Genomic DNA, 12545 nt, shown 5'->3' on the forward strand with positions numbered 1-12545 from the left:
CTCGGTTTTGAGAAGTTTGACATTTGCTTTTGAGAAGTTCTTCACCGAGATTACCTAGGATGGGGGTGGGGACAGGATATGGATGTCCAGTGAGATAAATGTATGGTCTGACCTTACCAATGAGGGGTATACCTCTGGTGTGGAACATAGAGTCCCCATGTTGGTGATGATCAGGGCCAATATGTTTTCCCCTCTTGTGGGTGTGGTGACCAGTTGTGCCATAGCATTTGAGTTTATAAATTATAGCAACCGTTGGGCGAGGATGTTGGGGCTTGAGTAGTATTCCCAGTCAATGTTTGGGTAGTTGAAGTCACCCAATATAATGGTGTTTGGAGAGACCTTCATATTCTCCAGTGTTCTCAAGAAAGCCGAGTGGAGTTCCTGAGTTTGGGAGGGTGGTCTGTAGCAGGCTACAAACCGAAAGGCAGTTTTGCCCACTGTTAGTTGCACATGTATGGTCTCAGATGCTTCGTGCAGTGTTACTAACCTGGAGGTGTGTGTATCTGTGATGTATATGGATACTCCCCCTATTTTTGTTGGTCGGTCCGAGTTTTCTGGCAGAAAAGCATGCCATGAAGTATAACCTGGTAGTGCTGGGGTGCTTTCAGGACCCTGAACCAGGTGTCTGTTACTGCACAGATATCGACATTCTCCATACTGAGGAGTGTCTTGAGTGCATGCATTTTTAGGTTTAGACATCTGGTGTTAAGCAGCATTACCCTTAGTTTCTTTTACCTTGTATTGTCTATGGAGGTGGGTTTGTCTTGTGAGCGTTGCCTAAAAAAGGCACTATGGGGGTGGCAAGAGCCTTAGCCAGTATTTGAAAGTCCAGGGGTGACAGGTGCAAGCCGTCCCTAGCGAAGCTATGTGGCATGTCGAGCATGTCATCCCAGGCTGACAGACACTGGATCCCCTTTGAATGACACCAATACGTTAGCCAACTGCTAGAATTGATCAGTTTGTCTGTATACTGTGCCATCATTCTTGGTGAAGGTAAGATGCTACACAAGATCAGGGTAATACTGGCCTGGGCTACATGATCAGAGAGCTCCTCTATGTCTCTTGTCATGTAGTCCAGGGAGGAACGTCTGAGGTCATTCACACCAGCGTGGACAATGATGGAGCCATATTTGTACTTGCTTTGGAGTGACCTGAGTGCATGTGTTATGTGGCAGATCCTGGCACCCAACAGACAGCTCAAAGTAACCTTCTCCTTGTTCAGCCTGGTGAGTGGGACGTCAGTGTGTCTGACAATAGAGTCACCTATTACAAGTTTATTAGGTGTGTTGTTTAACCCTAAGGGCAGTGACTGTGTGGCACACTGACTTTGTGAACTATGTGATATGTGGGTATTTTTGTGGGGTAGCAGTTGTTTGGGTGTCTGCTTTGGAGGTCTCTGCTGCTTAGGCAGATTTTATTTAGAGCCTCCGAGTATGTTTTTGTGTGGTAATGTATTTTGTTTGCTGTCGCTATAGGTCTATGTGAGACTGGATTTGTGGTGTGTGTGGTTACCTTCACCACCTGATAGACTGTGCCAGTCATGGGTCGAGAGAGCTCAGCCTCCTGTTTGTCTATATAGTTGCATCTCTCACATATATCTGAGTTTGTTGGGAGGAGGAGAGGGTTGTCTGTGTACATAAGGCAGTTGTAACATTGCCTCAAAATTCCCATATTCACCAGCTGGACTGGAGAGTACACATGAAACCGACCTTTGGACATGCCAGGATATTATGATGAAATACTCTGTTGACTGATCAAAAAGGATCAGTAGGGTGTTAAGTGTGTAAAAGCGTATAACAGGGGTTTAGTGCTCAGGTTTGTTGGTGTTTTGGAAAGATTATCTGCGAAGGAGTCCAGACAGAACCATGACACTTCCTTCAGCTATGTCATAAATAGCAATGTACACTCATATATGTCCTGAGTCAGGGCCAACTGTACCTGACTGACAATGCTGACATCCTGCCAGACAAGCCCAAACATACATACCCACCTCCCACTGACAAAAGGCCCTATCATCATACCAGGAGATATCACATGCAGAATAGGTAAACAGCTCCTTCCAAAGCCGAAAACATGGCATCAATTGGATTACATTGTTTCCCTATATGTGTCATAAGTGAACTGCAGAACAAACAGACCCTGCACCTGAACAGTCTGTTGAGCCTCACCCTCTCTACAGGATCTGAAACTGTTGAATGGGTTACAGCAAAATATGGCACACCCCACAAGTGTTGGTGCACATCAGACCATGGGAACTATAGTCCTATAAGCCTATGAAGTCTGATCTGCAAGGCCATGGAGTCCATCATGATTGAAGTCATAAACAGAGCTATTGGAAGCTGACAAACACACAGCCCTACCAACTTTGGTATGTTCATGGGCAGATCATGGTTCCCAAACCTGCTAGACTGTTTTCAAGGCAGCCACCCAAGACATACATCACTGAAAGGAGCTACACATGTCCCACAAAGACTTTGAACAGCCCTTTATCAACATCCCAGACACATGTTGTATCCACAAAATCAACAATCTGTGCATAAATATGTATTGTCATATGAAGGAATGGCAATTTATCCACAGATAGATCACACAAGCTAAGAATTGTGGAGTCCTGTTCAAGCTGTTAACACCTGCTGTCCCACATGGTTCATTCCTGGGATTGCATAAAACAAAGTGCACACACATTACCATGTCCAGTCTGATGATGTCAGCATCCTACAAATATAGCAGGAGAAAAGAAACCACCCAGTAAAGCATATGGTGTGTCATGTTAATGCGTATCTCTCTAGTATCATAACATAGTGAGGTAGGGATTTGAATCCTGCAATTGCTGAGTGTGTGTGCAATTTCCTTTGAGAGGAGTGCCCTTTTTGAGACTAGAAAAACATATTAAAATAGGTAAATTCCTCTTTGGCAAGTCTGATGATGTCAATATCCCACAAATACAGCAGTGGAAACAAAATTCCCCAGTAAAGCATATAGCACACTGTGTTAATGTGTATCTCTCTAGTATCATAACATAGTTAGGTAGGGGTTTGAATCTTGCAATTGCAGGGGGTGTGTGTGATTTCCTTTGAGAGGAGTTCCCTTTTTGGAGACTGGGAAAACACATTAAAAGAGGTAAATTCCTCTTTGGCAAGTCTGATGATGTCAGTATCCCACAAATACAGCAGTGGAAATGAAATCTCTCAATAAAGCATATAGCGCGTTATGTTAATGCATACCTCTCTAGAATTATAACATAGTTAAGTAGGGGTTTGAATCCTGCAATTGCTGAGTGTGTGTGTGTGCCACTGTTGGTCAATGTGTTGTGGGTGTGCTTTTACTACTGTATAACAACAGTATGTGAATTGCACACTTCAGGTATGTGTGTGGCAAATACATATATGTACATGTGACCTCAATTTGTATCTGTGTGGCAAATAAATATATGTACATATATATATATATATATATATATATATATATATATATATATATATATATATATACAATATATGTACATGTAGTGTTACCAATTAGTTCATAGGTGTGAAGCCTGCTTTCTACATGAATACATCTGTTACCATTGACAGTTTGTGCTGCTGCTTCAAGGACCTTAGGTCACATATGTATGCATGTGACAAGGCCAGCCACTGTAGTGATGTGTGGCCTAGGTCATCTGTGTCACACACACCCATGACAGTTTCTATAGAATAGTGTGAGTGAGGGTTCATGCCTGGGGTATATTTCAGACATGTTCAAACACAACACAGTCTGTCAATAATGGGCATTCATTATAGGTGTACAACAACTCCGTGGATATGCATACAGACCCCTTATTGCTTATGTGATACACCAAGGGACATCAGAATACCTTTGGAAATGTGAATACCAAAGGACAGATGACATAACATGTGGCTGTATGTACACATCGGTACCCCTGCTACATGTTGTGGGCTACTATCAATGTGGTACTGTCAGGATACTATGTATAGTAAATGTGGATGACTATGCTATAGTTGGCTTATAGCTTTACAGCATGGGTTGGTCAATAGGTATCTGTCTGTAGGATACCCTTGTGGAGGATGTGTCTCATCCGGAGAATGCATTGTAGGCCACTGTATGCATTACCAGATGTGGACGGACATATCCCTAGTGTGTTTGCTTGTACCTAGGACGGCTACATGGCAAACAGGAGTGGTCCCAGGAATGGGTGGTGGTCAATACCACTGGTTACTGGTATAGTATAGTACCGGAAGGGTTCAAATGCTACTGTGTATCCTACATCTGTGTGTCAGTTGTCAAGACATCATCTAATGATTGGTTAAAGTCAGGCTGTTGAGGTTATGTATACTACCAGAATTCAAACCAATGACCGATATTAACAGTATCACCCACAGCATAGTGTCAAACCATGTCATACACACATGTGTACCCAAGTTGTAACATATGTGTAGTAAAATGCATACTGGCCACCAATAGGAAATATGAAGTGTTAACACTGTGTAATACAGGGCATGTCACCCTTCCCATGTGTCCACTATGCACGTACATGCAGACAGTGCACCTCCACCATGTTCACAAATGTACACCTGAAAATCTGTACTGCACACATCACACACGTACCGTCCACTCACCAACACATGCTGCCAGTACCACACACATCAAACAAGTGGCACATGGGCAGAAAATACATTTTTGGAATTAACACTGGTGTAAACAATACTACATTGATAATCATAGCTTTAATGCATCATGCCTGCTCAGATATATCTACAAGGATATCATTACACTTTACTGTTGACAACATGCTAACATTGCTACACTGCTATTAGGTCACCCTGTGCATCAGCACCATGTTAGCCTGTTCCTGCATCAATGTCACAGATGACAGGAGGTGGTACAGTTTCATCATATGCACAGGGTGTGTTGTTGGCTTGCCAGAGCCTGACAATGACCCATGCAATCGACATGTGTGTGTGTGTGTGTGTGTGTGTGTGTGTGTGTGTGTGTGAGGGACAACAGTACAGCATGGGTCAATGTTGATGTGATGTGTGTGTGTGTATGTGTAAGCCCTAGGTGTTTGGTTTATGTGTATGTGTCTGCATGCACACAGTTCCACCTTGTGGCTGCCAAATACAGGAGGTTGTGGGACAGCCACAGACTGTACCTGCCAGGCTGTACAGATCACGTCTCCGGCCACGGACACAGTACCTGTGCCTGGCAGGGGTGCCACGGACAGTATCAGGTACTAAGCCAGACTGGGTACTATCGTCAGTGGCAGAGGGATGTCAAATGGACCCATGTCCCCACTGGGACTGGCCAGAGCCACGTGCACGTGGTCATCTAGGACGGTCTATTTACAGCCCAGCCCCAACATTGCTGGGGCTGGTACTGCCACTACGAGAGCGGCTGTGACTTGTGTGTCATCTGCAAAGACTGCCAGCTGATGATGTTGCTGGCATACGTCCATGTCGATGTCTCAGCCATCCTGCACTGTCCTGGCACATGGACATTACATTGCGGAGGACATCTAGTGTCTCCCCCCAATGTCTATCAATGACCTCGGTGTAATTATGGATGGCACCGGCAAGGTCACGGATACTGTCATTGATAGCGGTGTTATGAGCCCACAGAGCCCTTAGTCCCTGCCTGGTGTACTGTTCCATACGTGCCTGCATTACAGCCCGGAACATACCTGAGGTTGTGAGACCTGTGGGGCACGTCTGCCAGGGGCATTACGACCAGCAGTGCTCCCACAAGAACCCCTGGACATATGCCTATGTGGTACCATTCCAGGTGTCTGGGTATGGCTCCTGTGAGGGGTTGCATGTGCCATAGATACCACACTATCCTGGTCAATGCTTACTGTATGCTGTTCCTCAGCTAAGGCCATTGGTGTTGAGGGATGTATTGGCAGTATGAATGTGCGCATAGATGGGGTGGAAAGCTGTGTACTGTTGATTGGCGGACCAACAACAGACCCTGTCAAACCTGCCTGTGCCAGAACACATGTATCATCATGTCCACTATTTGTGGCAGTGACTTCAGGTTCCTTGTTGCACTCATCTAACAAAACCTCAGCACCTGTGAGAGGAAGACAGGAAACACACTTTACAATCTGTACATGATGTTAGCACACATGAACACATGCACACATGCACACATGAACACATGCACACATGAACACATGCACACATGCACACATGCACACATATACACTACTCAGTCAAGTTCACACACACACACACACACACACACACACACACACACACACACACACACACACACACACACACACACACACACACACACCAACAGCAATACAGAACATACTCATTAGTGGTTGATGGTGGAGTACAGTATCACAAGCCAAAGAGACCTATCACACGTGTCAGCATGCAGGATGTGTGTTGCTCAACAGCATGCAGTGCGAGTGTAGAAAGTCCTCGTTGATAACAGTATACATGTCTTTGATGCATGTGTGCTGTTCATTGATTGGCCTCACCCTGGAACACAATGTGTACATGGACACAACATTGCTGTGCAAGTATAAAATGCTTTCCAATGTCCTGTGCAACATCACTCATAGGTATACATACCATGGCTGGATGCACACAACTGTCAGGTGTATAGCAATGAATGCTATGTGTAGTACTGTAGTTACTGTAACTGGATGTAGTGTAGTACCATGAGCCATCATCAGGCAGCATCATGTGGTCACTCAAGGCCACTAATGTATGCCACAGTGGCAACTATCTTGCTGTACCTAACCTGTACCACTTTGGCTACATTAAACATTTTACAGCCAGTTGTTACATGGGTATGTAAGGTGTTCAATAGGGAGCATTGCCTAGCATGAATGTGTTGTGTGTTGAAGCATGTAGCACCACCCCATGATAGGCCTCTACCCCTCAGGTATAGTATGTGTGCTGTGTTGATGACATTTGGGATACTGGAGACTGACCATACAGCAGGTGTCTACATACGCCATGTGTATCATATTAACACTTACTGCATATGACAAAGTGGTGTATGTTGTGTGCATGTGTATTGACTCTGCCTATACAATGTCCACTACAGTGTACCACAATTGGTTGGGATGCTCTGTGTATTGCATGTGTTTGAGGCAGCTACTCATGTTACTGGGATGTGCATAGTCCCACAGAGAACATGCAGTTCATGCATTTTGTGTAGGTGTTTTACATGTGTATATGGCCTACAACTCTCCTATGACATGCACATGTTATATGCTATATTAAATGTAGAACACTCACCAGCATGGGTCTGCTGTCTTGCTATCACACCAGCGGGACCTACAAGGATATGAGACAGTTTTTCAGTGTCAACAACTATGGAATTGCTGCTGTGAGTTTGCAATTTTACAGTAGTACAACAGGTGACAGTCACAGGCATACAGATTATGTACCAAATTATCAGTATTGCATGACACCAGGCTCCACATCTTCTAAATACACAGTACACATCTGATAAATGCATGTTCTAACAATCGAGCTAACAGTAGTCTACAAATATGTCATGTTACCTGCACACTCTGAATCAACGTGCTGGGTGATTCCGGCCTCCATGATGACACATGTCTGTTGTAGTGGTTAGCCAGGAGCCACCATGCTGAGGAGCAGCTCTTCCACTCTGGTGAGGGGTGGATATGTTGCTGCACCACCACCTGTGGCAAGCTGTTGTCTGTGGACATCAGAGGCATGCTGCCAGACATGTCTGATTAAATCACTGCAGTGATGGCGTACCTGCTCATAAGTCCGGTTATGCATGCCTACAGCATTCACCCGATGGAGAACATTCTGCCACAGTGTAGTGCGCCCATGCTGGTCCTGGATGGTTCTGGAGAACAGCAGGTTGTGATGTTGTATTAGGGCATCTAGGATGACTTCCTCCTCTTCAGGGGAATACGTGGGTTTTCGATTGTGAAACATGTCCCTGGAAGACAATAAAACAATAATTGTGAGCAAGTCATGTGGCACACAACATTCTGAAGTACAGATATCAATGAAATGCCATATATAGCAACCTATTGGCTGTCAGTAGATACACACTTTTAATACTACATATCACTGCTCAGCCCACAACTGACTGACAGTGCCTGGCACATACTATATACCAAACCATGTCAACAAAGTGAAACCAGTATGTAAGACTATACAACAGTACATGGCACACTGTATGTGACACAATGCACCACCTAGCCACAGGAGGTATATATGAAGCTAATTCATACAGACATTTGTCATCCATTGAAATGAATATAAAGTACAATTACAGTACTACCAGTACACCACACTACTTGTTGATAGCAAACCCCTAAGTAACATATGTGCACATTCATCAATATAGGTGGCATACTGCTGTTCTACACTATACACGTTGCTAGATATGCACTTATATCCTGTGACACACATACCACCGAGGCCATGTTACAGGCATTCCCACACACACTCAGACATACCTACAAGATACAAAGGTATGGCAACCTAGATGAGTTTTACCTGTGTACCATACAGTGCTGTGTGTCAGCACTTACAAAACCTCAAGCCTGAGGTATGTAATGTGTGAGGACTACAGGTAACAAACAAAACAGTGTTTCCAAGCAATGTGGATATACACCATACTGTGCTGTTTAGGCCTACAGCTTCAGGTAGTACTACAGTTCATACGGGATTTGTATTCACTAGTGTTAACAATCAATAAGCATACATGTACTGCTTTAGCCTACAATGGCACACTTCAGTCAACACCATGGGACTACTTCACACCGTATGCCATACTGCTTTTTCTGCCAAGCAATGGCATACATATCTTTTGCTGGGATCAGAGCTACAACACTACATACCATGATATAAACAGTTTCCCACTAGGCTATCACACATATACACAATTTTGACACATTCACCTACACATTCACCATCACACTCAGTCAACCTCACATAGCAAGTAATGCAACAAGTACATGCATGTGTGCATCGGGTCCTAGGTAGCTAATAGGCTATTAGCCGTAGGGCCTATGGAAGCCTAGCCATATGGTACCCTGCCCCTCAACACCCATGTAATTTAGGTTCTTGTGCCCCCGTCATGCAGAGCCACAGAGGTGATTCCCGGGTTGTATATCCTATCTCACATCCAATCATCATGATTATTCATGACAACTGCTAATGAGGACCTTTATTTGCTATTGATGGGTAGTTAGTTCCAGAGTACGGTATGTGTCTGAGATGAGAATGTACCACTCCAGCATGTTCTGCTTTTTGACGTTACAAGGTTTAGATCAGTACAGTGTGTAGCTTGTATGGATTTTAATCTGTCTATATGGAGCATGTCCAACACCTGTGGGTTTGGCATAGCTTTGTATGTTAGGCAGAGGTTGCCTCTGGGTATGCGTTATGCGACACAGTGTAGCTGTGGTTTTGTAAGACAGTCTGCATAGGGCATCTGTTTGAGTCTGGTAATACTCTTTGTGAGGTATGTGTCTGGTGTCTACAGTTGCTGTAGATGTCTTCTGAGGTACATACCAACAAGGCCATTGTACTCTATGATGGGTTTTATGACTGATGAGTAGAGTGGAACACTGACCTCTTTTTCCATGGATGACACACCTTTTCTGATGACATGTGGACCGTACACAGTTTACATGATTAGTGTGGCACTGTGATTATCAAAAGGAACACTACTGTCCACCTCTGTCCCGTGGTATCTTATCACACATTTGGTGTTGAGTAGACTACCACCTATGTGGTAGTTCATGGGTACAGGGTTTTTAACAAAAAGGGATGGCAATACGTTTACAACATTGAGCTTGAGCGTACATATAAACATCCATTGGTGTACATATAGATATACATATAGGCACATATACAGTCCACCTTTCATGGTGGGGATATCAATTATGCAAAGGTTGAGAGGGATACAGTTATGTAATAATATTGCACAGTCTTGTGCAGAATGCATGGAAGGTATTCTCAGCCCATGTATCTTTAGCAGGACCCCCTGTCTGGAAGACTAAAAACCTAACAAATCATACCCACAGTGTTTAAACACCACATGCCATATGCCAGCACTTTATGCTGTCTTGTTTGCCACACACTACAACCTACATATAAATATGTACATAACAACCTGCACCAACATATAAATGTCCACCCTTCACCAACAGTTGCAGTATGCCCCTTGCTCTATGCACATGTTAAGATGCTAATATATCGGACACAAATATCTTTCCATATGTGTATGCCATACACACACAAGGTCCACACTGTTGTACATCCGTACACCTCACAGATGACCTCTTGGGCCTTGCTACATCATGGACAGTTGTCACATCTGTGCATACAGTAATAGTACAGGGAGTATATATAGCTGCAAATGCTACATTACTATACTAGCCTGGTACAGCAGTTGCCAATGCTAAGCTACACATTATATGACTATCATGCATGTCTTACTCTGTCACATCCAAGTTTATATAGGTGTTTGCACTACTCCCCCAAACTGCCATTATACACAGTATTGTACAGAACATAGATAACATGATCAGATGTTTGACATATAATGCTGAGCTACATATGTCACAGTTATGTCCCACTGCACACAGTTACACACTAATTTGTCCATGGCAGTAGTTATGCATGGCATCAGTGCATACATACCTACTGCTGCCACATATACATGTTTCAGAGTATGTACAGTACTATTCATAAACATCTACTACTTGCTGGTAACTACATATCTGTTACATACCTGTTTGTCACTTTCAGGTCCATCTGTATATGCTTTGACAACTTATTTTTTTATTTATTTTTTTTTTATTAATTAAGTAAAGTTTTTTGCTTAAGTTTTATTTTTGGTTATTAATTATTTTTTTTAATTAATGTTTTTGGTTAGTAATTAAGTATATATATTTTTTGCTTAAATATTTTTTTATTAAGTAATATATTTTTCTCACTACTCTCCAGGAGTTATATAGTCTCTGACACGTGCAATGTAATGATTACATGTGGGGATAACAAGTACAGTCTGCTTTTATAGGTATCTGCACATGTGCATATGATGCCCTCTGCACCAATTGGTGCCCAGCATTTGGTAAATGCATACAGCCTGCTGTGTGGTAATTGCAGTACTCACTGTCATAGCAACCCAATGCTATAAATTGCTAAGGTATGTAGGCGTAGCCCTTTCAGATTTCCAGAGTGGGGCCCATGCTTGTTTGCTGTGGACACTGTTGTGTAAGTCAGAAGGTTGGTATACTTCTTATATCTGAAGCTAGAGGTATAGACAGTGATGTACATGTTGTACTCAGACCTGACTGTTGCCACTTCCAGTACAGAGCTATCAGTGTAGAGTTTAACTCACCCCCACAAATACTTACACAAGATATATGTGTGACTATGTAGTTTCTTTTCTACTCATATAATTAACTGTCATACAAAATTAGTTATTGAGAAGTATTCTTTTGGCACATGAACTGTTTGTGAACTGTTATACTGTGAATATTAATGTACTCACTTCTGCAGGGTTTGTGTTTTTTATTGTTGACATTAGCACAGGGTTCTCAGGAAAACTGGACAATTCCAGTACTGAGTATGCTTACCTACATCCTTGGTAGACCCTAAACACACAAGTATATTTTAATTGTGGGGGGTGCTGACATACAGAGAGCATTATGTATTATTGTGTGAATGTTATCTTACTGGACTTAAAGGATTGGTGTGTACCTGTTAGTTTATCAAGGCAGGTGGTCTGTTTGCATAGTTCCCAACTGTGAACCTATCCAGATGGTAGCCAGATGTTACACTGTTATTCTTTGTCTCTGCAACCCACAGGTGTTTTCAGCACTGGTACAATGGCATTGTTACAGTCGGTTGCTACCAGTACATGGCTACATCCTTTGGTATTTCTGTGTTGTACTCCTACATAAGGGTATGCTTGCGGAAGTCCTACCAAAGCTATTTGCAGAGTGTGTAACAGCAGAATAGCTGATATGCCTGTGTGTTTGTGCCTCTGCCAGGACTATGAAACACTCATATACATCTTTGCAAGGAGTCAGGGATAGGTAGTTAAAAGTATGGTGCATCTTACACATAATAGAGACAGTAAGTGTAGACTTGAGTGAAGCAGTGCATATGGATTAGTACACCTTTTATGATGTACAAGCGGTGTCTACTGTTATTATTGTCAGTATTCATTGTGTAATACCCCACCTTTCTGACTGACGTCATTACTTTACAGAGGGATTCAGAGGGACACAGCTAAAATATGTTTCACAATCAGGGACATCCCTGAAAAGTAGTCACAGTTAGGAAGTACGGCCTCTGCCCTAATCAGATATGCCAGTGTTAGTCCTGCTATGATACTGTGTGGGGGTTGTAAAGTGCATCTGTAACATTATTTGCTGCTAGAATGGCTGCTTCTCATATCATACTCATGTAATACAATTCCACAACAATTGCTGGTAAAGATCGACAGAACAAGCTTTGTGTTATGGCCTTCCTATTTTTCCTTTACATTCACTCATTATATACTTTTTGTTTTGGGGT

This window comes from Protopterus annectens, chromosome 9.part0, assembly GCF_019279795.1.
Source record: "Protopterus annectens isolate FY-2018-M chromosome 9.part0, PAN1.0, whole genome shotgun sequence".
Lineage (NCBI taxonomy): Eukaryota > Metazoa > Chordata > Ceratodontiformes > Protopteridae > Protopterus > Protopterus annectens.